At 47.3% G+C, this 25,237-nt stretch overlaps 1 pseudogene across 1 annotated transcript; it reads right to left on the bottom strand.

Moving 5' to 3' along the window:
- Positions 1–15,648: 15,648 nt before the first annotated feature.
- LOC147580941 (uncharacterized) lies at positions 15,649–16,714 on the bottom strand (annotated as a pseudogene). The gene is made up of 3 exons (XR_015251231.1): positions 16,542–16,714; positions 16,298–16,405; positions 15,649–16,213 (listed from the first exon to the last, which is right to left on the bottom strand). The product of XR_015251231.1 is annotated as an uncharacterized LOC147580941 (transcript).
- Positions 16,715–25,237: the final 8,523 nt, after the last annotated feature.

A 25,237-nucleotide genomic window follows, 5' to 3' on the forward strand; every position in this document is an offset into this window, starting at 1 on the left:
CCAACACTGAGATGCATAGATGTTAGACTATTTCCATGAACAATTAGGTAATTATTGACAAGCTAGGTTTAAGTTGGCCATTTTACTTTTTGTTTTCTCATTGTTCCCCAATTTTTTTGCTTCTCTGTTTTCTTTTTCCTGGTTTCCTGTGGGTTACCAGAAGACGTTTTAGAATATCATTTTGATTTATCTATAGAGGTTTTTTGTATTTTTGCATAGTTTTTTTAGTGACTTCCCTAAGTACTAAATTATATATATATATATATATATATATATGTGTGTGTGTGTGTGTGTATATATATATGTATATGGCTTACCAATGTATTACATTATATATGTATAATTTGTGTTGACATGTTAACACTTTGCATCATGTCTAGAAACCTTACCCTTCTCCATTTGTAAATAATAATGATAATAAAATATAAAACAACAGAAATCAATGAATTGAAAACAGAAAAATAATGGAGAAAATCAATGAAACAAGAAGCTGATTCTCTGAAAAGATCAATAAAATTGACAAACCTCTAGCAGGACCAACACAGGAGAAAAAGAGAAAAGACACAAATTGCTAACATCAGGAACAAAACAGGTATATTACCTCATTCCCTACAGAAACCAAAGCAATAATAAGGAATACTATGAAGAACTCTACACACAAATTTGACAAGACAGATGAAATCAACCAATTCCTAAAAAAGTACAAATAACCACTCACCCAATACGAAATTGATCTTCTGATTAAACCTATAGCTTATTAAGGAAATTGAATATGTAATTTTAACCCCCCTGAAAAAGAAATCTCCAGGTTCAGATGTTTCTACTTGAGAACTGTACTGAACTTTTAAAAAAGAATTAATACCAATTCTACACAATTTCTTCTGTAAAATAGAAGAATGAAGCCAGAATTATCCTTGATCTCAAAAACCAAAGACAGTAGAAAGAAAGAAACCTCATAAATATAGGTGCAAAAAAATCTTTTTTAGATGCAAAAAATCTTTTCAAAAATATGAACAAAATAGGATTCAGCAATATGTAAAAATAATTATATACCAGGACCAAGTGGAGTTTATTCAAGGGATGCAAATCTAATCCAATATTTGAAAATCAATCAGTGTAATTCACCATATTAACAGAATAAAGAAAAAAAATCATATGATTATATCAGTTGAGGCACAAAACCATTTGAAATTCAACATCCATTTATGATACTCTTAGAAAGCTAGAAATAGAGAGGAGCTTCCTCAAGATGATAAAGAATATCTATTAAAAAAAAAAAAAAAAAACCTAGTGCTGACATACTTAATGGTAAAAGACTGTTTCTCCCTAAGCTCGGGAACAAGGCAAGAATGTCCATTCTTACCACTGCTATTCATATAGTACTGAAAGTTCTAGACAATGCAATAAGATAAGAAAAGGAAATAAAAGGCATACATATCAGAAAGGAAGAAACAAAATGTCCTTATTAGCAGATGACATGACGATCTATGTAAAAAAAAAAAAAAGTCCCAATGAATCTACAAAAATAAAAAAAATTCTTGAACTAATAAGCAAATTCAGCAAGTCAAAGGATACAAAAATTAATTGTATTTCCATCTATTAGCAATAAACATATGGAAATCATAATTAACAATCCAACACCATTTACAGTCACTCACAAAAGGTAAAACGCTTTGATACAAATCTATCAGAACACGTGCAGCAATTGTATACTAAGAACTACAAATGAAAGAAGTCAAAGGACATCTAAATAAATGGAGTCTTCATGGATTGCAAGACTTAGTATAATAAGAATGTCAGTTCCCCCCAAATTGATAGAGATTTAATGCAATTTCTATTAAAATCCTAGACAGATAGACAAGATTCTTCTAAAACGTATGTGGGAGGACAAAGGAACTAGAAGAGCTAAAACAACTCTGAAGAAGAACCGAGTGGGAGGAATCATTCTATCCAGTTTCAAAACTTAAATTATAGTGCTGTAGTAATCAAAACTGGGGGAGGGGGTTATTGGCGGAGGGATCAAGAGAAGAGAACAGAGAACCCAGAAATAGACCCACATGTGATTGCCAGCTGATTTTTTAATTGAAATATTAGGGGCGCCTGGGTGGCGCAGTCGGTTAAGCGTCCGACTTCAGCCAGGTCACGATCTCGCGGTCCGTGAGTTCGAGCCCCGCGTCGGGCTCTGGGCTGATGGCTCAGAGCCTGGAGCCTGTTTCCGATTCTGTGTCTCCCTCTCTCTCTGCCCCTCCCCTGTTCATGCTTTGTCTCTCTCTGTCCCAAAAATAAATAAACGTTGAAAAAAAAAATTAAAAAAAAAAAAATAATTGAAATATTAATTGAAATATATTTGACATATAACATTGTGTAAATTTAAGATGTGCAACATACTGATTTGATACATTTATATATTGCAATATGATCGCCACGGTTGTGATAGCACCTCTATCACATCACAAAATTATCATTTCCTTTTTATGGTAGGAATAATTAAGGTCTAGTCTCTTCGTAAGTTTGATGATTATAATGCAGTATTGCTGTCTGTATACATTAGGTCTCCACGACTTGTTTACCTACTAGCTGCAGGTATGTACCCTTAAACAACATATTCCCCCAGCCCCCCAGCCCCTGTAACCACCATTTTATCCTTTTATGAGTTTGGCTTTTTTTAGATTCCACATATAAGTGATATACACTACTTATCTTTATTTACCTGACTTATCTCACTTAGTATAATGTCTTCAAGACCCATCCATGTTGTCATAAATAGCCAAATGATTTTTTTTTTATTTGAGAAAGAGCAGGGGAGAGGGGCAGAGGGGGGGGGAGGGAGGGAGGGAGAATATTAAGCAGGCTCTATGCTCAGTGGAGCCCGATGAAGGTCTTGATCCCATGACCCTAGGATCATGACCTGAGCTGAAATCAAGAGTCAGATGCTCAACTGACTGAGCCACCCAGGTGCCCCTATAAATAGCCAAATGATTTTTTAATGTTTATTTTTTTTAATGTTTATTTTCTAGACAGAGTGCTAGCCGGAGAGGGGCAGAGAGAGAGGGAGACACAGAATCCAAAGCAAGCTTGAACCCACAAACTGTGAGATCATGACCCAAGCTGAAGTCACATGCTTAACCAACTGAGCCACTGAGGCATCCCTCGCCAAATGATTTTTGACAAACATACAAAAGCAATTCAATGAAGGAAGAATGGTCTTTTCAATAAATGATGCTGGAACAATTGGCTATCTATAAACAAAAATCAAACAAGAAATTTGATTTAACCTCACACCTACAAAAACTCAGTCAAAATGAAGCATAGGTTTGGGGCACCTGGGTGGCTCAGTCGGTTAACCTTCCAACTTCAGCTCAGGTCATGATCTCACGGTTCACGAGTTTGAGCCCCGCATCAGGCTTTCTGATGCAGTGCAGAGCCCACTTTGGATCCTCTGTCTTCCTCTCTCTCTGCCTCTCCCCTGCTCATTCTCTCTCTCTCTCTCTCTCTCTCTCTCAAAAATAAATCAGCATTTTTTAAAGGAATCAAAGAGAATCAAACTACTAATACATGCAACAACTTGGATGGATTTCAATGTTTTTTCTGAGTCAAAAGAAAAGGCAGTCTCAAAAGTCCACATACTGTATGATTCCATCTGTATAAAATTCTGGAAATGACAACATTACAGAGATGCAAAACATTAAGTGTCAGTGGTTGATTGTAGCAATGGTTTCAAGAACTCACACATGCGGGGCAAGGATACCCAGGACCTCTCTGTAGTATCTTTGAACTCTCTATTAATCTATAATTATTTAAAAAGCTGAAAAGCCTCTTAGAAAAATTATTGTAGGAGTCATTTTGTGTCTGTCTTCTCTATTAAACTGGGAGCCCTTCACACCCAAAGCTTGAAAGGGAGGGGCAGGTTGGGGGTGGGCTTCCTCTTGACTCTCCACAGAGCCAAGTGCATGGCAGGCCCTTATTAAATGTTTGTTGAGGGTAATAATCCTGGTGTTCCGGGGACACAGCTCCGGGGTGTTCTGCAGCCAGACCTTTCCAGGTCTGTCTGGCCTCTGGGAAGGAATCTTTGTCCAGGGAAGAAAGGCACAGGAAGACACCGCCCCCGGGCTGGGAAGGAGGCTGGCGGCGGCAACCATATCCTAGCTCACTAGAGGGCAGCAGAGGATGGAGAACGGTTCCCAGCTCCGCGCTGAGGCTTGGCAGCGTCTCCTGGGAAGGGTACAGGCTCTGCCCAGCAGTCCTCTGCCCACCCAGACAGCTGCAGGTGCAGCCCCAGGGCCTGAAAAAGAGAGAGCTCCAATGCCAAGCCAAAGGAGGGGCCTCCCGACCTTGGTATTAAAGATGGGTTAGGAGCACAGAGCCGGCTCAGGGTGGTCACCCCCTGCCTTCCCTTCTTTCGTGCCATCTGAGGTTCCGGAGCTCCCACTCCACTCGGAGCACCTTGATCTTCACCGTCAGGGGCGAGGTTGCTCAATCAGCCTGAATCTCAGAAAGGAGACGGAGATCCCTGACCCCCTACCCCGCAGTCAGACAGCATGCAGGACAGAGTTGCACAGCTGTTCCTGAACTGGTCTCAACCTGCGGCCCATGGACCCATTTGAAATGGGCTCAGCAAGAGTTGGGAAGAGGACCTTGAAACATTTCCAGAGACGCACTTGGAAGCTTAGGGCACCCGCTAAAGACATCTCCTGGATGATGCTTTAGGGCCAAAAGGGAAGGAGAGCTTTCTAGGACGGAGGCCAATACTTCGTGCTCTATGTGGGCAAAAGAGAACGTGAAACTAGGTACATCACTCTGCCTCTTACAAAGCTGTGTGTTTTGAAGCAAAGTATTTTGCCTCTCATGGCGCCAATTTCCTTATCTGTATAGCGAGGGAAATAGCAGTTCTCTCTCCAGGAGTTACTCTGATGGTTAGAGTAACTGAAGCGCCTCTCACCGGCACCTGGCACCTGGCACGCGATCGCTAAGCCTGTTCCTGCGCCCCCTGCGGTCTCTGGTACGTTCTGCATTCCGTACCGACTCCGGCTGCAGTATCCTCCTTGGCCACCGGGAGGCGGTGTGGGACCACAGTGCCAGTTTGCGCACAACCGGATTCATTGTGGGCGAAAGAATTCCTCAGCCTGAAGTGCAGCGGCCTTGGAGCGTCGGAGAGACTAGGTCTTACCTTCCCGTGCCTGAGTTGCCCTCGCTCCGAGTCTCCACAGCCGGTAAAGGCCCAGGTAGGCAGAGCAAAGGCAGCTGGTGGGGTGGGGAATCAGGAAGTGAAAACGCCAAGATCCTCAGGCCGGGGGTCCTCGCCCCACAGCCTAGATTCCTGAGCTGGCCTACTTAGAGACCCCACCCACTGTCCCATTCTGGAACCTTCCTAAATGTATGGGTGGGAGAGACAGACTACCCTTCACGACATCTCCTGGGCCCCTTCTGGGACGGTCTTGCCTAAGCATGCCTGTTGGATATTTGCGACTGGGACACATTTAGAGATCTGGGTTAAGACACTCACTAACCTGGAAACCACGGGCAAGGTAGTTAAATTCTCTTCATCATTTTTTAAAACACAAATCAAGTTGTTTGGGTCCCTTTTTTAAAATTATCCCGTGGCTCCCCAATCACACCTGGTATAGAATCCAGAAATCCCCACCATGACCTACAAAGCCAGACCTGACCTTCCATTTCACCTCCTTCCCCTCTCCTCCCCGTCGGGCTGTACCCCAGGCACCGCCCACATCTCCACCACCGCCAGTTCCCTTTGCCTGGGGCTCTGTCCCTCCAGAAGTCCGCAGGGCTCATTCCCTTACTTTATTCAGGCCTCTCCTCTTCCCCACGAAGGCTCTCTGCAATCCAGCTTAATCTTTCCTTCCCGGTACAGAGGGCTACCCTGCCTAACATCATATAATGTGTCTGAGTTTATCGGTTTACTGTCTTTCTGTCCCAGGAGAATGTAAGTGCCCAGACGGCCAGGCTCTTGGCATCCTGTTTCTCTGTTTCAGTAGGAGCTCACTAAATATTTGTTGAATAAATTCACGACTTCATGAATTAATCTACAAAGTGTGGAAGCTCAGGAGGAATCGTGGTGACAGCCCATGTAATTCAATGTATTGTCGTCCACCTGTTTTGTGTCTACTGTACAGGTTTTTAGGCATCATCGTTGTTGTTATTGTCATAAAGAGAATGGGGCGGGAAATAAATCTGATCTGGGCTCAAAACGCAGACCGTAAGGCTCCGTCTATCCTCTTCCCAGCTCTCTTCCCATTCCTGGAGTGGCGGGGAGCCATCGTGCCAGCGGAGAGCAAAGCGCTCTGGGCGCTTCAGAGGTTCGAAGGGGAAGCGGGCGGTCTCTGCCCTGTCCCCGGCCTTTCTGCCCTCTAGCCCTGAAGTCTCAAAGATGCAAGGGAGAGGTCAGAGATGCCCCTCCCCCTTACTCCCCTCCACCCCGGGCTGTCGCACACTCGTGCCTCTTCCCCGGAGAGCCGGACGCCAGGGATTCGTGCCTCGGTTCCGGCCCAGGGCGGCCCGAGCCTCCGGAGATTCCCGGCAAGGGTCACAGGATATGCGCGGGGAAACCCGGGCCCGGAGCACCGCGCTCTCCCGCCCGCGGGCAGAAGGCGAAGAGCAGAAGGGGCCCGAGCGCGGCGGTAGTAGGTGCTGGCGAGACCCGGGGGACAAACCGCGTGGGGGAGAGGACGCGGGCGGGCCGGCGTGGCGCGGCAGGAGGACAGCGGAGAGCAGCCGGCTCCGGAACGTTCGACTGCGAGCTCCGGCGGTTGTGCGCGCGAGTAACAAGTGTGCAATTACGCGCAACTGGCGTGTGCGCGTGGGCACTTGCATGCTCCCGAGGAGGCTGGGTGCACGGAGCTTCAGTGTTCACACAAAGAGCGTTTAGACGAGGAACATTTATTTTTTTTTTCAACGTTTATTTATTTTTGGGACAGAGAGAGACAGAGCATGAACGGGGGGAGGGGCAGAGAGAGAGGGAGGCACAGAATCGGAAACAGGCTCCAGGCTCCGAGCCATCAGCCCAGAGCCCGACGCGGGGCTCGAACTCACGGACCGCGAGATCGTGACCTGGCTGAAGTCGGACGCTTAACCGACTGCGCCACCCAGGCGCCCCTAGACGAGGAACATTTAAATGCGGGGGTGGGGGGGGCAGGGAAAGGTGTGGGAGCCTGGAGAGCAGGGTGGAGGATTAAAGGCACGATCTCGGCCCGGTTCCGGGAGCCAGGGCTCGGCGAAGGGACCCGCTGTGGGGAGAAGCGCGCGGAGGGTGATTGCCTGGGCCAGCTTCTCGCCTATTCTCAGCAGAACTTTTTCCCCCCTCCCTCGTCCCTCACTCTGCCTCTCTCGGGGCGGTCTCCAGGGACTGTCTCTCACATCCATTCTCCTTTCCTCCTTGATTTATGCTGCAGAGTGGAACGACCTTCCCTGACCTCATTTTCATGACGGCGCGAGCACACCCGGAGCCGGCTACGCACATTCCGGAGCAGGCGCGGGCCGACACACACTCACACTCGCGCGCGCGCACACACACACACACACACACACACACACACACACAGACACACACACAGACACACACACAGACACACACACACACACACACACACACACACGAGACCTGGGCTGCTGGACCTTGCCCATGCTTGAGTTCACACCAGCTCAGCCACTGTTCTGGGCACGGCCAGGGCCGTGGACGCTCAAAGAATAGATTCTCATTAGCATCTTGCTTTGAATATCATTTGCATTTTATTCATTTCATGTCAAAACGCTCAGAACTCTCCCGCACCTCTCCCCAGAGCTTGAAGTCGCGGGCCTCCAGCTCCAGCCCCTTCCCTGTGGGCCGCCCACTTGCCGGCCGCCCCCACCCCCCCACCCCTGCTTCCTCGAGTGGCCAGAGCATCACAAACACCCACAGCCCCCACGAGAGGGGCTAACCTCTCCTGAGCCCTTGTCAAGTGCCAGGCCCTGCGCTAAGGGTTTACGTGAATGATCTCAGTCAGTCCTTAGAACAACGCAAAGAGCTAAGCACTACTTTATACCCATTTGAGAATCAAGGAAACTGAGGCACAGAGACGACTTGCTCAAGGTCATGGAACTAAAATCGGAGGAAGCGGAACTGAAATCGCAGGAGGCCGGACGCCAAAGCCGGAAAGCTTAACCGCTTCGCCGCCCCGCCTGGCGCAAGGTCAAAGCTAAGGTAACTGCGACAGGAGAAAGTATGTTTTCCTACGTGGAGGAAAGTCATTCTCCGCCCCACCGCGACCCTTCGCCCACCCCGGGCAGGGGGGGGGGGGGGGACCCGGGCTCTTTCCCCCGGCGAGGGCTCGCAGCGCCCTCTCGTCGGGCCGCCCCTGGTCCTGACCCCTTCCCAGCTAGGGCCCGGCCGAGTCCGGCCGCGGTGCTCTCGAGGTCGTCTGTCGGCGCGGGCTAGTTAAGAAAAATAAACAACGTTCCAAATGGAGGCGATTCCTTTCAACCCAAGCCCCGCCGCCTGCCAGAGAAATGCAAACAGCGGGGGACGGCCCGAGTCCGCCCCGACCCCCGCGCCCGAGCTGCGGGTGGGAGGGCCGGGCCTCGGTAACCCGAGCCGCCGCGCCGGCTCCCCGCGCGCTGCCCTCCGCCTGCCCCTTCGCCCCTGACCCCGCCGGCGGCGCGCCCGGCCCGCGCCCGCCTTCTCCGGCGCCCCCCCACCGGGCCGGGCCCCCGCCCCAGAGCGCCACCCGGGGAGCCCCAGCCGAGTCCCGTGCCCTCGAGGCCACATGGCTCTTGTCGGCATCGCTCCCTTGCGGCTGCCGCGCGCCAGGCCTCAGTCCTGGGATCGTGAAACACCGAGACAAAAATGGCAAAGGAGTGTCAGAAACCCGCCTGGCAAACTACTGCCTAGTGAGTGGATCGGGGATAGGGGACTTCAGATGTGTCCCCTTTCCATCCTGCGGTGCGCGGCCGGGGAAGCTAGGGGCGCCGCAGCACAGTAAGGCCACCGCGGGCCCGACGAAGCCGAGGGGTTAGGAATGCTGGGGCTCGGGGTGCTCTCTCCGGACCAACCAGGTGAGCATCTCTTCTCTCCCGAAGCCTCATCCTCCCCAGGTCTTCTGCGGCCGGGAAACCCTGCGTCCCGGGCCACCAGGGGGAGCCGACGGGCGAGGGAGGATGACCTCGCACGCGTCCAAACCTCACTTCGAGGATACACAGCTGGGTGTACGGTCCACGCAGGACGCGACAGCGCCAACCTCCTTTTTATTGCTGTGCAAATGACTCTGGGGAGTCGCCTTGTGCGTGCAAACAGTGCCCTGCCCCGGGCGCGGGGATCGGAGAGACACGGGCCCTGTAGCCTCTCCAGCTGGAGGAGGGGTCGCTGCGTCCTGTGGCCCGGCGGCTTCGCCGGTCAGAGCGGCCCAAGGACTCGCCCGGGCCACGCCGCTTCCTGGCCACCATTCTAGGGGGCTGGAGCTTCGGCACTGGAGTGCTGGGGAGGGGCGGTGGCGCACCCGCTTCCTCCGAAATCCTTCATTGCAAAGCTGGGCGGTTCCGAGAGCGGCCGGGAATGCCCCGAGTAACGCTTTCCATCAGCTCCGTGAGAGTCGGGGACAAGCGAAGACCGGGACCCCAATGGCCTCCAGCCCCCTTTCTCGGGAGAGGCGTGTCTGTTGGTCTGTCTTCAGGGCGTCCCTGCCTCCTCTTTTCGGCTCCAACTAGTGACTGCGGGGGAGCCGAGCGCTCTCCGGGGAGCGGTGCTCACACGCCGCGCACTCGCGCGCGCGCGCACACACACTCCCCACACTTGCCAGTCGGTGTCCTGGGTGTCCTGGGTCCCTGGGCGCCGCTACGCCCGCAGCTCCTAGGCTGCCACGGCTCAAACACCTCTGGAGCTCCTGACCTTAACTTTACCCCAAGTCTCTGGACCTGAACAGCAATCAATACAACCTAAGAGTGCGGGACCTCTCGCTTGCCTCCACCTCCCTCCCCATACACACACATATACACCAAATCAGAGATTTCCTTTCTCGAACTTTCCTGAAAGGGCGAGATATAAAACCAAGAAAAGTCCCCTTTCCTTGAGGATTTCCTATCTGAGCTCCAAAATGGCTATTTATCTCCCATTGTAGTAAAAAGAGGAAAAAAGTTTGCTTAGAGTTGGGGGGGGGGGTAGGGGGGTGGAAAGTGAACAGCACCACCGCCATCTCTCCCCAGCTCCGTAATTCGGTTCCTTTCCACCAGCTGAAATCAAACAACTCTGCCAGGAAGGAATCCGTTCCTTTGAGGTCCTTCAAAAAGGCCCACTTTGGAGATAGATGGGCGATAAATCCGCACTGCCCGAAACCCCCCAACCCCAATCATTGCCCCTCCTAGACCCTGCAGCGCAGACCTGACCCGAAAGAGTCCGCCCCCACCCCCCACCCCCGAGGGAGCGGGTTTGAAAGCCCAGCTCCAGGTTCCTGGGGCTGCATTTGACAGGTCAGCCCCTCGCTCTCTTCTGTCCGGTCCCCCTCTTCCACCCCACCCAGATCCTCGCGTGGGACTCCGACACCGATCCTGGGGCGAAGACGCGGCTGACAGTTAAATTGCAATGTAGGCCGAGGGGGGAAAAGGGACTGTGTCTCTTTAACGGGCCCTGCAGACAAAGCGTCTCCCCTCGGAGCGAGCGGAGTCGGGCGCAGCCGCGCGCAGACCTGTCAGCGCGTCTCCCGCGCTTGGGAGAGAGTTTGCAAAGTCATAATTATATCTCTTAACCTGTCTTGCTCTCTGCAGAAGAAGGTCCCATTATATTGAAATGAGATTATTAGCCATCAAATACTTTCTTTCTCGGGAGTTGTTTTTTTTTTCTTTTTTTTTCTTTTTTTTTTAAATTCAAATACCTTAACGACTTGGCAATTGCATTTTGATCAGATTTAGTTGGCGCCCCGGCCCGGTGCGGGAGCCGGGGCGGGAAGGCAGATGGTTGGGGAGGGAGGAGGGGGGGTGCCAAAAGAGTTTGCAAAGAGAAGCAACCCCTCTTTTATCCTCTTAGGTCTCAGTTATCCGACGGGGACCTGTCGGTCTGGGGAGGGAGTGTGAGGTGAGGGAAGATGGGGCAAGGTGGGGGGATGTCTTCAATTTCTTCCTGGCTGTCTGCTTAAGCCCCTCTGAAACCGGAAAATGAGTTTCAAATGGGGCCGGTGTGGATCTTGGGGGAGGGACCTGGCTAAGTAAGTATGAGGGCTGCAGGAATAAGGGTGGATCTGGGGCACCAGGTGAGGACCGAGACTGGAGCTGGCGGGTCGACGGGGCTTAGCTGTTTCCGCTCAGGTTGGCTCAAGGCTCCCGCCAGGTTCCTAGTAGATGGAATTTCAGTATGTAATGAATGGGTTTTGCTCTACGCCCAAGGTCTGTCTGGTTTTACCGAAGATTGTGAGCCCCTTGAGGGGGAAGCCCATCTTGTTTCCAGACTCTGGAACCTCCGGCCAGTACTGCCAGAAGAGCCCTTCCCCCCCCCCCCGCCCCCAATCCTCGCCCTGGACTGGGGGGTGGGAAGGGTGGGAGGAGGCTGTGAGGTGGAAGATTTTTCCAGACTCTAATTGTAAAGCCCCTCACTTTGACTTCCCCTGGGTGGGGGGAGCAGCCAGGCTTCTGTTTTCCTTGGCTTCAGCCCAGACTCAAGGAAAATATAGGGAGCAAGACAGCTCACCAGTCCCACCTCCCCCACTTACACTCTCATGCTTCACATACAATCCTGGTGGGTCCAGTCGTACACCTAGATCCGCTCCATCACCTTCCAGATGAACATCCATCTTCAGGTACTCAAAAGGCAAAATGGGATCCAACGTCCAGAAACTTGGCTTCTAGACCAGGCTAGAACCATGCCACCTTGGACCAGGCAACCTTTGTCTCTGAGACTCAGTTTCTCCCTGTGCATAAGGGAAGTCTTGGACTTGGGATCTGTACGGTCCCTTCCATCTCTGACATTACTTTCCTATAAAGAAGGTTCTCATACAGTGGTCATCTAGAAGATTCCAGAGAGGCCGTACCACTCTACTCCCCTCATCTCTTCAGAAAAGCAGCCCAGAGTCGGGGAAAGAAATATGGCTCTAAAAAGTCTCCAGATACAAAGACTTTGGGGAAATTTCAGTGTCTACTGAAGCTGAAGCATAGCTGTGAGTCAGCAGTTCCATGGGTAGGCGTTTCCCCAATGCCTATCATGTTCCCCAAAAGGCATATACAGTAATGTTCACAGCAGCACTCCTCACAATAGCCCCAAACTGGAAACTACCAAGTCCATTGTCAATAGCATGGATGAACCAACTGGTATAGGCACACAACAGAATACTACAGAGAAAACTATGGCTACACAACAACAACAGGGATGATTCTCACAGACAATGGTGGGCTAAAGAAACCAGACACAAAGGAGTTCACACTCCAAGTTTCCATTTATTAAGAGTTCAATAGGAGGCAAAAGGAATCTATGCTATTAGAAGGCAAGATGGTAGTTACTTCAAGAGAAGATGAGGGGAAGGGAGTATGAGAGAAGCTTCTGGGCTGATGGTGATCTGGATCTTGATCAGGCCAGACAAGTGTGTTCAGTTTGTGAACTTTCACTGCGATGTGCACCTATGCTAAATGCATTTTGTGAATATATATTTAAGCCTCAAATGGAGATTTTCTTCTCAGTCCTCAGCCTCATCCACACACCCTCATGTTCTAATGCCTCAAACTCTGTAACAGCAGGAAGTCAAACACTAATGTCGTACTGGGCCCTCCTGCCCTGTGCTGAGCACTGTGGAGCATCCACAAAGATATTTTAGTCCCTGCCCTCAAAGGGCTTTCAGTCCAGTCTGGAGGCAGATGAACATATAGGAAACAACTGAGGAACTATCTAGTGGTATACAATGAGTAGTTTACGATCATGTGAGCTGAATAGCCCAGATTCAAATTCCCAGTCCACCACTTACCAGCTGTGTGACCTTGGACAAGTGACTTGACCTCTCTGGGCCCTGGTATCTGAAATGGAGAAGACCATACGTCTACTTGCTCACAAGGCTGTTGGTGATACTTACATCAGATACTACGTGCAACAGCATGGGGTAGGTGCTCTGGAAACGTTGGACACTACTGTCACCTGGCTCAGAATTCAGAGAAGAGGGGTGAGTGTAAGTTGGAGAGGAAAGGCTGGCCAAGCAACAGACAACTTGAGCTGTGGAGAGGCTGATGGAGGGGGGCTTTAGAAAGATGATCTGGAGCAGAGGTTCTCAACCAGAGACAATTTTGCCCTCCAGAGGCCATTTAGCATTGTCTGAAGATATTTTGGGTTATCACAACTCAGAGTGTGGGAGCACCCGGGCACCTAGTAGCTAGAGGTCAGGGATGGTGCTAAGCACCCTATAATGCGCAGGGCAGTCCCCACAACAAAGAATTGTCTGGTGCAAAATGTCAGTGGTGCCAAGGTTGAGAATTCTTGATCTAGAGGATAAAATGGATTTGGTGGCAAAGGGCAGGCACTCCAGGGGGGAGAAGGGTGTGTTCTGGAAAACCGGAGGGCAGATGGCACTGGGGAGTGCCCAGAGGTATGCCCATTCTGGTAGTCATCCCTCAGGCTGCAAGTTCCTCATTCACCTTCCTGATTTCCGAACTTGGTGGGGGTCTAGAAGGCTCATGCTGGACCTGGTTTCTTTGATGATCTCAGGAGAGACTTCGATAAAGCAAAGCAGAGTCCTCAGAGATTTGCAAGGCCACAGGTATCACATCTGCACTAGAACCCAACTGGAGGAAATCTCTAGGGTCTAAGGGACTCATGGGGAAGGACTTGTCCACCGCCATGCAATGCATCTGAGAAGGCTGAGGCTCCACCCTAGAGCTCTATCATTGACATATAGCAAGTTAGGGAAGAAGGGATCGCAGATGTTGACTAAACAACCTGAAAGAGAAAAAAAAAACGACATTTTTTCAAAGTCAAAAGTAAGTTGGGCATTGAACTTTGGAAGTTCCCAAGAGAACTGTGTGATTCTCTAGGGGTAACTATAATTCCAGGCCCTGGAACAATGCTTCATAATCATAGGGCTCCAGAAAAGAGGAAATTGACATTGATTAATCAAAAAATGTCCTGCCTGGGGCGCCTAGGTGGCTCAGTCAGTTGAGCATCTGGCTTCGGCTCAGGTCATGATCTCACAATTTGTGGGGTTCGAGCTCCTCATGGGGCTCTGTGCTGACAGCTCAGAGCCTGGAGCCTGCTTCGAATTATGTGTCTCCCTCTCTCTCTGCTCCTCTCCCACTCATGCTCTGTCTCTCTCTCTCTCTCCTTCAAAAATAAATAAAAACATCAAAAAAATTTTTAATGTCCTGCCTGAAACAATTTCTTTATTCCAGGCACTGTTCTAAACACTAGGGATACAGCATGGCTTTAGATCAGGCCAAGATAATGGGTGTCCACTTCAACATTTCTATTCAGCGTTGCATTGGACGTCTTAGCCATGGCAATGAGGCAAGAAAAAGAAATGGAAGGCTTTAAGATTGGGAAGGGAAAAGGCAAATTATTCTTATTCATAGATGACATGAAGTTGTACATAGAAAATCCCAAAGAATCACAAGCTACTAGAATTAATAGGTGTATCTAGCCAAGTCACTGAATGCAAGTGATATACTCAGATAAATTACAATTTTTTATACCAGCAACAAAAAAATAGAAAATCAAATCATAAAAAGCAATGCAATAATAGGTGGGTGATACCTAAAGGGTATGTGGTTTCTTTACAAGGTGATAGAATGCTCTAAAATTTATTATGATGAGGATTGCACATATCTGTGAATATACTACCATTGAATTGCACACTTTAAATGGACAAATTGTATAGTAGTGAATTACATCTCAGTAAAGCTGTTCTTTTAGAAAAAAAGACAAAGGTAGGTATTGCAGAGGCTCTCCTTCTTACACTACCCATCACCAGTACTTAGAAAAATTCCTTAGGGGTGCCTGGGTGGTTCATTCGGTTAAGCGTCTGATGTCGGATCAGGTCATGATGTCATGGTTCCTGAGTTCCCACCCACATCGGGCTCTCTGCTGTCAGTGCAGAGCCTTCCTCAAATCCTCTGTACCCACCCCCGCTCTCTCTGCCCCTCCCCTGCTTGCATGCTCTCTCTCTCTCTCAAAAATAAATAAAAACATTTTAAAAATCCTTATAAAAAATACAATTTACAACAGCAGCAAAACCCTTCCAATGCCCAGGAACAAATCTAACAAAAAATGTGCAAGACTCCTACACTGAAACTGTAAGACATTATGGAGAGAATTTAAGGTCTTAAATAAGTGGAGAGATATACCATGTTCACAAATGGGAAGACTCATATTTTAATGATACCACCTCTCACCAAACCGATATATAGATTCAATACAATTCCAGTCAAAATTCCACCAGGTTGATGGTTTATTGAAACTGAACTCAGGTAGTTCAGTCCATGGCCCACTGGAACTGGACACTAGAGGAAAAAAAAATCCGAATGTCACAGTGTACCCTGTGCCCAGGGTTACAGGCAGCCATAAGTGAAAAATCATTAACACCCTCAATTATAAGACCAGGACCCTGGAAAACCCAACTGGCAGTAGAATGAGAAGATAAAATATATTCTCAATTCAAACAGATGATTACCATGCTTTCAGTAGACACAAGAGAAAGACCATAATTGACTAAATACATTTTTATTTAAATAAGAATGGTAGAGAGGACTGGCATTTGTCACCCTGCACAAGTAATATCATTGGGGACGTGGCTTCCTGGCTGGGGAGATGGCTCCCTTCCCAGGGGACATAGTGTGCAGTGAGTCCCCTGGCAAGGACTTGGCGAGTGGGTCAAGAAATCCCTGGGGCCACACGCCCATGGGTATCAGCTTGCGTGACTTGCCTTTGCAAGAAATTCTTGACCCACCCCAAGACAGCAGCTGGGCCTTGGCCTTGGTCTTGGCCTTGGGCTCTGGAGAACTCTGGGAGAGTTGAGGCCTGAAGATAACCACCGGAGGAGACTGCTGCTTCCTCCCTACTGACAATTTAGGAAGTACCTGAGAGGTTGGGCGGGAAACTGGAGAGGGCCGGGGGTGTAGCACTGCCTTGGTCCTCACGCTGCACCCACAGAGGCAGGGCTCAGAGACATGGGGCACAGAGAAGCAGAGCTTGGTCCCCAATGAGTTAGAGGGCAGAGACTGAGGGCTTCCCTCTGCCTCCCACCTTGATCCCTTGGGGCACCTGGCTTTCCTAAAGGAGGGGAAATTCAGATCAGTTGAAAAGAGAAATAAAGAAAATGCCACGACAGCCTCCCTGTCCCAATGCAATACTCACCCTGCTTCTTTCCGAAGGAAGTTGTCTTCCTCCAGGAGCAAGGACTTAGACATGGATTTTACAAAAGGATGTCTCTTCATTTTCTCTAAAATGAAGAGAAATTGGGAGCTGGGGTGGGAGGGAGTGAAATATCAGTGAGTCAGAGGAGTTTTCTGGGAAGGGAGAGGAGGGTAAAGGACAAGGAGGAGAGGATTCAGCCTGGGAGATTAGAACATCCCACAAAACCCTCTCTCCCAACACACACCTCTAGTAGTGGAATTGGTCAGACTGACTCTTTTATACAGTCTGGGCTGGAAACTGAAATGTGAGAGAGGGGACAAGAGGAAAGATGTAATTGAAGACAAGGGGGAGTTCTCTTTTCCACCTCTTGCAGTGTCTTTTTGAATCCATGGAAGTCCACTTAATACACATCACTGAAGGTGCCTGTCCCTACTATGATGTCACAGATGGGTTGCAGCTAGTCAATCCCAAAGACCCCCATGTTGAGTCGTTGAGTTGTGGACCTCTCCATGGAGCCTAGAAGGCCCTGCCTGCCTCTTCCTTTGGTAGTACACTAACAGCATCAGTTCTGGGAACATGTCAGGCTTTTTCATCACTCCAGTTACCATGTGCCCAGAACTGTAGGACCTGTCATGGAGAATACGGCACTCTTCCTGATCTCACAGAGCCTGCAGTCTAGCTGGGGAGAAGCACACACAGGACACCATGTGAATACCACTGGCGATTACCCCCCATCTGCTGGATTGAATGTGTTGACACCAAGAGCTAATACGGTCCACTCCACAGGCTGGTTGGTCCAGAAAGCTTTCTGCTGGGGGAGGAAGAGTGGAGTTGGGCTTAAGAATGCATGAGTTTGGGTCAAGGAACCAGGAAAGAGTAGCTGGAACAAATGTAAAGTAGGATCAGGAATCAGAAGACCACTTGGCTGGGGTAAGGGATTCACATTTGAGAGAACCAGGCAAAAAGAGGGCTGGAAAAGCAGTGGGAGGGTCTTGGGTTCCAAGGAGAGAGAATTTATGGCTTACTGAGGGTAATGGAAAGCCCCTGGAGATGAGCTAGAGAATTATATCAGCCAGGGTCCCCACAGGAAAGAGACGACACATTCAAGTTTGAAGAATTGAAAGAAAATTTGATGAAGGGTGTATTAGGTTTCTTAGAGCTTCTGTAACAAATTACCACAAGCTGGGTGGCTGAAACAGCAGACATTTACTTCTCTCCCAGTTCTGGAAGCTAAAAGTCTGAACTTAAGGTGTCGACAAGGTTAGTTCCTTCTGGAGGCTCTAAGAGAAAACTGTCCCATACCTCCCTCCTAGCTTCTGGTGGTTGCCTGTAATCCTTGGTGTTCCCTGGCTTGTAGTTGAATCATTCCAACCTCTGCCTGTATCACAATATGGCCATCTTCCTTGTGTCTTCACATGGCCTTCTTAGAAGGGCATCAGTTAGGGCCTACCCCAAATCAGTATGACCTCATCTTGACTAGTTACATCTGCAAAAACCCTCCTTCCAAACAAGGTCATGTTCTGAGATTCTAGATGGACATGAATTTAGGAGGAAGAAACTATTCAACCAACACAAAGGGACTATAAATAACATACAAAGGTATATATGGACAGATCAGGGGAAACCCCAAGGGATAGTGCAGTGGCTGGGGCTATAAAAGCAGAGAGATGTAACCACTTCTTAAAGAAAAAAGGAAGAATCAATTAGAAGAACCAGGAGAAGAATCAGAGAGAGACTACCTGGAGAGGAGCTGTGCCCTTTGGTGAAGCCCAGATCAACCCTCTGGGGAAAGAACCAGGGAGATAGGTGCTCTACCCTCACTCTACTCCCTCCCTTGGACCTTCAGTCAGTTTTCCCATCCAACGTGAAACCAAACCAGGGCATGAAGGCCATTCATGCAGCCCATACAGACCATCCACCCAAGGTGGCCAAACATGGGTTCTAGAGAGGCAAATGGAAGATGGCCAGTATGTGGCACAATGCCAGTAAGGGACTGACAGCAAGACACATTGAGAGAAGGCAGATGAAGACCCAGGAGAGAATAAAGGTCTGGACAGGGACTGTGGGGTGACAGTGTCTCCCCAGCCCTCACATCTGGTCTTCTTTAACATTTTTTTTTTAATGTTTATTTGTTTTTGAGAGAGTGAGAGACAGAGTGTGAGAGGGGGAGGGGCAGAGAGAGAGAGGGAGACACAGAATCCAAAGCAGGCTCCAGGCTCTGTGCTGTCATCAGAGAGCCCAACGTGAGGCTCGAACTCAAGAACTGCGAGATTATAACCTGAGCTGAAGTCAGACGCTTAACTGACTAAGCCACCCAGGCGCCCCACATCTGGTCTTCTTTAGACATCAGTCATGTGGCTGAGTTTGAAGCACACATTTGTGTCAGGACAGGAAACCTCGGGAGTAGAAGGATGGATCCCAGACACTGGGAAAGGAAGCATGATGGGGTGACTTAAAGCATCTGAGTCCACACGCTGGCCTGGGACCAAATTTAATCATAGTCACATTTGTTGGCCGACTCAGTTTTTGAAACTTGAATTTGAATACCTTTTGGTGGAGCCTTTGGTCCCTTTGCCCTCAGCCTGAACCATTTCCCATTTTCCCTTTTGGTTGACACTTAACTCATGTCCATTACCTGCCTAGCCCCTGGAAGCATTTGAGTGTTCAACATCTACTTGAAGACATAGAGTAGAGAGAAGAAAAAGACTAGCCTTTGGGACAAAGTTCCCCATTGCTATGCATCCCCTTGCCCCACATAATACAGAATCATGGGAGTAGGGGAAGGGATAGCACCCCCCCCCCAACATCGAACATCAGAAAAGGCCAGGTGAGGGAATGGCCCAAGTGAAGGGCTAGTGAAAAGGCTTTCCTTAAATGGAAAGGTTTCCTGGGAAGCCCTTAGCTTTTGTTTCAGATACTTCTTGTCTGTTAGGGGACTTGGACAAATTCTCTAACACCTCTGAGCCTCAGTTTCCTTTTCTATGAATAAGCATGCCCATCTCATAGGGTCGCTGCAAGGATGAGATGAGAAAATTGTCATTTCCAACTATAAAATCAAGGACCATGGAAGTTATTACCTGCTTGCTATCTGCACTTCCTCATATCCCATTCTCCAATTCATACGGATCGTTCCACCAAAACTGAGCCAGTCAAGGTCACCAGTGACCTCCACCTGCCCTGGTTTTCATCCTACCTCCTTTTCAGTCTCTCTTGCAGGGTCTTCTTCCTCTTCCTGACCTCTTTTAGAGTCAGTTTCTAAGTCAGTCCCCAGTTTCTCAGGACTCCATCCTTGGGACACCCCTGCCCGCGATCTACACTCATACCCTTAGTGATTATAGTAGTTTCCTGGGACTGCTATAACAAAGTACCACAAACCGGGTAGCTTAACACAAAAGAAATGTATTTTTGAGCAGTTCCGGAGGCCAGAAGCCTAATATCAAGGCACATGCTCCCTCCAAAGGCTCAAGGGAAGCATCTGTCCCTGCTTATCCTAGCTTCTGGTGATTGCCTGAAATCCTTGGTTTCAGCAGCGTAATTCTTATCTCTGCCTCCATGTTCACATGGCTGTCTTCCTCTACATGTGTCTGTGTCCAAATCTTCCTCATCTTAAAAGGATACTAGTCATTGGATTAGAGCCCATACTAATGCAAAATGATCTTAAGTTGATTAAACCTGCAAAAACTCTATTTCCAAATAAGATCACATCCACAGCTCATAATAGATATAAAGTTTAAAGGGATGCTACTCAACCCAGTACAATGGTCTCATGTGGTCTCATCGTTTTGAATATGATCTATACATTCTTGATTCCCTAGTGCATATATCCAGCCCACACTTGGTTTCTATTTTCCTGCCTCATATCTCCTGCCCTCTCCACACCTCTACTCACAAGCATAACCATCACTTCAGACCTACTGTGTTCTGAATGAACTCTTGCTCTACAACCTTGGTCTTCCTCTTTCTCTGTAAATAGCACTACTTGGCAAGCAGTTACATAAGCCAAAAACTCTGGTGGTACCCTTGGTTCTTCTCTTTCTCTACACCCCAAATACAATTCATCAGCAAATTATATTGGCTTTAATTTCAAACGATACACAACATTTAATCCCTTCGCACAACTCTGCCCGTACCAAGATACCACCCACTGTCACTAACAATAAGAGACTCTGACCTCATCTTCTGCCTCCCTCCTCATTGCACTGTTCCCTGCCAACTGACAATCTGAATTTATACTCACAAGGATCTGGGCTGCTTCTGTTGTCATGTTGAAGGAACTCAGAGAGTCATGTCACTCAACCCTAGCCTTTGGAGAATTCTAAACAAATTTTTAACTTCTCTCGGGGGGTTCTTCTGCCCTTGATGCCATTTGTGGCTTTGGAATTGCCTTACTCATTCATTATTAATTCATATTTATTGAGTACCTCCGATGTGCCAGATACCCTCCTAGGCTATAGGAAAATAAGGATAAATAAATAGTCTCTACTCTTCATGTGTTCCTAATCTAGTAGGAAAATGGATGGGTAAACCACATATGATCTATGCATACAGGACTATCTTCTTGAGCCCCAAAGAAGATGACACTGAAACCAGCCCCTTATAATATCAGAAAAGATGGTTCCAACCCCACACAGGAAGGTGCCATTGCTTTGTATATCTTACCCAGTAGTAAGGATTACTACATATTTCTTGAAACATATTCACTCAAGAAATATTTTTAAGGGGCGCCTGGGTGACTGAGTTGGTTAAGCATTTGACTTCTACTCAGGTTATGACCTCATGGTTTGTGAGTTCAAGCCCTGCATTGGGATCTATGCTGACAGCTCAGAGCCTGGAGCCTGGAGCCTGCTTCGGATTCTGTGTCTCCCTCTCTCTCTCTGCCCCTTCCCCACTCATGCTCTGCTCTTTCTCTCTCAAAAATAAATAAACCTTAACAAAAAAAATTTTTTTATTCAACCAATACTTAGTGAGTGAGGCACTGGGAATAAAGCAGTGAACAAGCCAGACTCCTGCCTTTATGGAACTTATGTTCTATTGGGAAAGACAAATAATTAACAAATAGGCAAATATAATTATAGTGTGGCCAATGATATGAGAAAAGCAAAACCAGGTAAGGGAATAGAGAATGATGTGAGAGGTTCTGTTTTAGATGGAGTTGTCTATGAAGCCCCTCTGAGAAGGTGACATTTCAGTAGAAATCTGAATCAAGGGAAATGGTGCAGTTTTCTGGGAGAATAATTTTCCAGGCAGAGCAGAAAGGAATAGCAAGGAGGCCAGTGGAAGCATGGAGCGGGTGAAAGCTGTGATGAGGTCAGAGGGTAAGTAAAACTCACATCACAGGAGGCTTTGAGGACTCACGCTGCATTTTAAGTATGAAGATATTAGAATGAGACTGACTTGTCAAGGCTATCCTTTAAAGAGGACTCCTTGGACTATAGGGAGTTAAAGATGGAAACTGAGAGACCAGTTATTAGGCCCAGTGGTGGTCCATCTGGGTGCTTACCATGGCTGGACACAACACTAGAGTACTTGGACTTCATTCTGAAGGTTTGGGGGCCACTGAATTCTTTTGAGCAAAAGTTTGACACGATGGGGTTTGTTTCAAAACAATCACACAGACAACAGGGAAGATAGATTGGGAGATCAATAGTGGATGGGACTGGCTACATAATTTTCAGGGCCCAGTGCAAAATGAAAATACAGAGACCCTTCTTTGAAAATGAGAACAAATTTCAAGATGGCAGCAGTAAAGCATTAAATCAGGTGCCAGCCCCTCCTGAGCATGGGGCCTGTGGGACGCTCATCCACAAAGCCCGCTGTGACACTGGGGGCATGAGAGACTTCCAGATTTCACCCATTTCCCTCTTGAATATCACACAAAATGTAAAAGAAAGCAAGAAACAGAAACATAACTCCATCTCCCATAGAATTAGGAGACATGTAAATCCCGGAAGCACAATAAGAAACAGAACAGATGGCAGAATGGCATATGACCTAGCAAAGAGAAGGAAAGTCAAATCCCAATATCTGCAGGAGGTATCATGGAGAAGAAAACCTATCAACTACAGAAAATTTAGGAAAGATTTAAAAAAGGGAAACACTAGATATTGAAGAAAACCAAAGTGAGGTGGAGGGCTAGCCACAGGGGTTGTTTGAAACCCTGTATAAAGGAGTAATTAGACCATTCTAGGGACCCACATACTCCATACAATTAGCCAATCACACCTTCCCAAACCTTCAGGAGACCTGACACTTGTTCTGGCGTTATGGCATGATAAGTGAACCAGGGAGGCCCCAAAATGGGAACATCAAAAGGCCCAGGAAAATCAAACCAGAGTCCACATGGTGAAGCGCTCCATAGACCCTTCCCCACTCAGCTCCAGACACCAGCAGCCTAGCTCCCACACAGAAGAAAGAAGCTGCCTCCAGAGAAACCAAATGGCCCAGAGAAAAGACTGGCAAATACTGGCATTTGGAATTCCCAACAAAAACAGCCAGCTAACCACCCAATCAAGACATACCAGTCCATCCATAAACTTCCAATCTGAAACATCCAAAAATAATCAAATATTAAGGAAAGACTCAAACACCACAGGAGGAAGAAAATTGGAGGAAAAAACTCATAGAGAAAATAAAGAGTTGTAGAAAACAGAACAATTCAAATAAATTTGAATTCATAGCCTCAGAAAGGTAGCAGAAAATATTGCATCCATGAACCAAAAACAAGATGTGATATTTAAAAAAGATAAAAAAGAATGGAGAACAAATTAAAAATGGTGGTCAAAATGTAAAAGTCAGTAGTAAGGTTGATGATAAAGTCAATGAAATGTCCTACAAAGTAGAACAAAAAGATCAAGTGAGGGATAATAAGAGAGAATAGATAAGAAAATTAAAGGATTAGCCCAGAGGATGAAAATGGACTATTAGGAGAATATAATGAAAGAATTGAAATTGTGGCAGGTTGTATTTCCCAAAGATGGCTGCAACACCTCCTATCCTGCACACTATTCTAAAACCTTGCCATGTCTCCATCAAGGGATGCTGTCTAACTCTCTTGGCCTTGACTTGAAAGGTTTTTGTGACTGTATTCACCAATACAGTAAGTGACTTCTAAAGTTGGGTCATCAAAGGCAACACTCCTTCTGCTTTACTTGCTGGAGTAATTGCCCTGGGGCCCTGAGCTACCACATAAGCAGTCCGATTGCCGAAAAGCCACCACACTGTGAGGCAGCCCAAGCTAGGCTATATGGAGGGATCACACAGGCTACCCCAAGAAGAGAGATAGGCCCTATAAGTCCCCAGCTGCTCCAGTCCCCACTGTTCCAGCTCCAGCTACCATCTGACTACAATCTCATGAGAACCACCTAATTGAGCCTTCCCCAAGTTCATCAGAGGTTATAAAATGATTGTTGTGGTTTTAGGTCATTAAGTTTGGGGGGTGACTTGGTACATAGCATACAAGAACATTGCCTAAGAGATAACAAAATTTCTTATATTCAAAGATATGAGTTGACAGATTTAAAAAGGCCCACTGAGGGGGCATGGCATAATTAATAGAGCCACCCCAAGGCACAGCATGTGAAATTTCAAAACAAAAGATTCAGTTAAAAAAAAAATTAATGGTGAGTGTGAGGATTACATAAAGCAGGAAAATGACACAGACCAAATATCAGCATGGCACTGAACTTCCCAAGACTAACAACAAACACTAAAAATCAGTGGATTGATGCTTTACATGAGGTACCATCCGCCCTGATAACAATAAATCCCCAAATTAAAACAACAGAAATTTATTTCTTCAGACTTCAAGCTGTATTACAAAGCTGTAATTATCAAGACAGTATGGTAGTGGCACAAAAACAGATACTAAGATCAATGGAACAGAATAGACAACCCAGAAATGGACCCACAAAGGTATGGCCAACTAATCTTTGACAAAGCAGGAAAGAGTATACAATGGAATAAAGACAGTCTCTTCAGCAAGTGGTGCTGGGAAAACTGGACAGCGACATGCAGAAAAATGAACCTGGACCACTTTCTTACACCATACACAACAATAAACTCAAAATGGATGAAAGACCTAAATGTAAGACAGGAAGCCATAAAAACCCTCGAGGAGAAAGTAGGCAAAAACCTCTTTGACCTTGGCCGCAGCAACTTCTTACTCAACACATCTCCAGAGGTAAAGGAAATAAAAGCAAAAACGAACTATTGGGACCTCATCAAAATAAAAAGCTTCTGCACAGCAAAGGAAATAATCAGCAAAACTAAAAGGCAACCAACAGAATGGGAGAAGACATTTGCAAAGGACATATCAGATAAAGGGTTAGTATCCAAAGTCTATAAAGAACTTATCAAACTCAACACCCAAAACACAAATAATCCAGTAAAGAAATGGGCAAAAGACATGAATAGACACTTCTCCAAAGAAGACATCCAGATGGCCAACTGACACATGAAAAAATTCTCAACATCACTCATCATCAGGGAAATACAAATCAAAACCACAATGAGATACCACCTCACATCTGTCAGAATGGCTAACATTAACAACTCGGGCAACAACAGATGTTGGCAAGGATGCAGAGAAAGAGGATCTCTTTTGCACTGCTGGTGGGAATGCAAACTGGTACATCCACTCTGGAAAACAGTATGAAGGTTCCTCAACAAATTAAAAATAGAACTACCCTACGACCCAGCAATTGCACTATGAGGTATTTATCCAAGGGATACAAGTGTGCTGTTTTGAAGGCGCACATGTACCCCAATGTTTATAGCAGCACTATCAACAATAGCCAAAGTATGGAAAGAGCCCAAATGTCCATCGATGGATGAATGGATAAAGAGGATGTGGTATGTATATACAATGGAGTATTACTCAGCAATCAAAAAGAATGAAATCTTGCCATTTGCAACTATGTGGATGGAACTAGAGGGTATTAT

This window comes from Puma concolor, chromosome B2 (assembly GCF_028749965.1).
Source record: "Puma concolor isolate L17-30 chromosome B2, mPumCon1.1.hap2, whole genome shotgun sequence".
Taxonomy (NCBI): domain Eukaryota; kingdom Metazoa; phylum Chordata; class Mammalia; order Carnivora; family Felidae; genus Puma; species Puma concolor.